This window comes from Mustela putorius, unplaced genomic scaffold (assembly GCF_011764305.1).
Source record: "Mustela putorius furo isolate JIRA1106 unplaced genomic scaffold, ASM1176430v1.1 tig00000765_pilon_pilon_pilon, whole genome shotgun sequence".
NCBI lineage: Eukaryota > Metazoa > Chordata > Mammalia > Carnivora > Mustelidae > Mustela > Mustela putorius.
Genome location: NW_025421470.1, coordinates 5,485,574 through 5,488,687, shown reverse-complemented (window position 1 = coordinate 5,488,687; position 3,114 = coordinate 5,485,574).

Here is a 3,114-nt window from a genome sequence, read left to right as displayed (position 1 = left end):
GTGATCACGAAGGTCCTCCAGGATCTTACTAAGACAGTTTATGGAGAGGATGGCGAGTCTTATGGATAGAATGACACAGATGCTCTCCTTGATCAAACTCTAGTCAGGCCCTCCAAGCCTTCTTTTTGACTTTGCCTCAATCTTGGATCATAAAAAGTACAGACTCTCAGCACAGATGATTTCCCTTGGCAGGCCACACTAAGGGACTTGAATAAGTACTAACATAATTTCTAACAGCTCAAGGGTGTGTCTCTAGGATGATGACTGCATGCTCTTTTCTTTTTTTAAAGTGGCTTTTTAAAAATTTTTAAAATTTCTTTTCAGTGTAACAGTATTCATTGTTTTTGTACCACACTCAGTGCTCCATGCAATCCGTGCCCTCTCTAATACCCACCACCTGGTTCCCCCAACCTCCCACCCCCCCCTTCAAAATCCTCAGATTGCACCCTCTTAAGTCCTGTCTGAGAAAGCTCAAGGCTGCCAAAACCTGGTGATGGGCAGGTGGGCCTCTGGACCTCCTGCTAGAGCTGTTACTTTAGAAATCTTGCCATTCATGAATTCTTTCTCTGTCCCCTTTTACATACAAGTCTTCTATCAGACAGAGCTGTCTTCTCAAGGACCTCCAAGCTGTACTGGAGCAATACTCAAGGAGATAACTCTTTGCTTGCTCTTACTTCCGGTCCCTGCAGGAGGGTAGGGTCTTAACTTTAGTGGATGACCTGCCCTAACCTGTACCAAGGCCCTCTGTCCTGAAGACATATGAAGTTTGTTTCTCAGCAAATAAGCACCAGTGAAAAAATCTGAGTGGTCTAGTCACATGGACCAACCCCATTTAATACCACTTAGTGTCTCTTTTTAGCACCTACAGGCCTTTAAGAAGTCTCCTGATTTCTGTCTTTGTAAAGTTGAGTTCAGTTCTTGTTGGACCCTTTTCTCTGTTTTTCAATAATTACTACTGAGTGAAATCTGTCCTTAGCACTTATAGTGTCTAGCTTGTTTGTCTCTAACAAGCACACAGGGAAGACAGTGCAGTTCCATCTGTTGACCTCCCTCAGGCCTTTAGACCATCAGAGCTCCACTGGACCCAAGAGGGACAGACTCACACCACTTTTTCATCCAGCACCCATCTTTCCTCAGTCCCTCCTCATGGCAAAAATTCTACCTTCTTCTGAAGTCTCAAGCCAAAGCCCCTTCACAGATGCATGAGGTGAACAAAACTTAGCCACCATTGAAGGGAGGCAGGGATTAACACAGCCAGGCAAAACCTCCTCGTTGGCCATGCCTTTGTGTCCAGATTGAGAGAAATACTCCTTCTTGTCTATTCTGGAAACTGTGCTCTAGTTTTCCTCACTTCCTGAGGTGAGTGACCTCAGTGATATCCTGGTCTGATACAATAACCACACCAGGCATTCAACTGGAAAGGTACAATGGCCACTCACAGAAGGTGCATTTCTGGCAGATGTGCCTTGGGTCAGCTCTCAGCCAGTCTTAGTACCCATGGATTCCCTCCCAGTTAACCTGTTAGTTCAGTCATCTGTAAGAATTCTCCACGTGTAATAAGTCATCCAGAGTCTCAAAAAATGCAGGTCTTCCTCTTCAGCCAATGTCCATGATTATTTCCCTTCTCTACCTTGAGAAGCAACCTGGCCTCCTGACTCTAATGTTTTGACTTAGCTGGCACTGCCTACCTCCTCTCATTTGAAACATGACTCACTTACTCATAATTTGAGGCCATTTCTATTCCTTGGCTCTGGGCCTCTCTGTCCCCTGCACTCAGCAGTTCTTTGGGAGAACTTCAGGGAAACGTCTCCTGGCTCCTCCCTTACGGTGTCTGGACTCCTCCCATCTCCTCTGGTCCTTAGTCCCCCCATACCAAACTACAATGGTGAGTGTCACTGGCCTGACACAGAGCCATTGTCTCTTCTCACTGCTGGGCCCCTCCCTTCTCCCAGGGATAAAGCCCCTTCTTGTAGCTATTCACCTATTCCCTAGATCTCTATCACCCTCGGCTGGTCTTCTCATGTGTTTCTGGCTACTCTTCCAGTAGTTCACATGCCTTATGTAGTTCTAAGTAGTTTTAAATGGCACTAGAGATCAGGGATGCACAGGACCCTGAAGCATTACTTGTCTCCAAGGTTCTTTTTAAAGGCAGGATTATTACAGTTAAGGCACATGTGTTCATGCAGGACTGGACAGCAAGCTTGTCCACACTACAGTGTTTTGGGTAAAGATGTTGCTGTGAATGACATTCTGACTCTTATTGTTCAGGGTCACTGAATGGAATGGTATCACCCAAGATGTTTTTCACTTGTAGGTACATGGTTGCAGAATCTATTTCCCCCCTTTTTTAGGGAAAGAGAGGTGGGGAGAGGGGCAGAGGGAGAGAGAGCATCTCAAGAAGACTCCCCACTGAGTGTGGAGCCTGATGCAGGGCTCGATCTCACGACCCTTAGATCATGACCTGAGCCCAAATCAAGAGCCAGATGCTTAACCAACTGAACCACCCAGGAGCATCTGTAGAAGGTATTTCTCAGAAAGTAATAAAGGCTTTTTCCAGTCAATTTCTATGATGAAAATGGCCTTGCTTTTTGGGATCCAAATATATGATGGCATCATGCATTTTTAAGCTTCATTCACGACGATTATGGTTTTGTCAAAATATCTCATTTATGAGGCTAGTAGCTCAGGCTGCTCTGGTGGAACATTTTGCTTGCTGCCCCCCACCCCAGCTGCTTAATTAGGGAATTAAATTTTTTCCAAAGACTTTTCGTTCCCTGAGTTTAATTGACTGAGATTTTCCCTAATTTTACAATACTGGTAATAAGTTTTTCAGCATGATCTAGCATTTGAAATTATTTAAAGCAAGCATTCATATTAAATGGAATGAACTTATCACTTTCTGTGCTAATGTTTTATAGCCTTGAAAGAACCAAAATGACATGAAGGTTTTGCAGATTGATTTTGGACATCATCTTTGCTCTCATTTGGAAAGATATTAGCACAAATAAATAGCATTCTATTGACACATGCTTTAGGTCTAGATAGGGGGCCATATATAAATTCTTCTCTCATGACCCACTTAAATGCTGTACAATTTAACACAGCAGAAAGTGC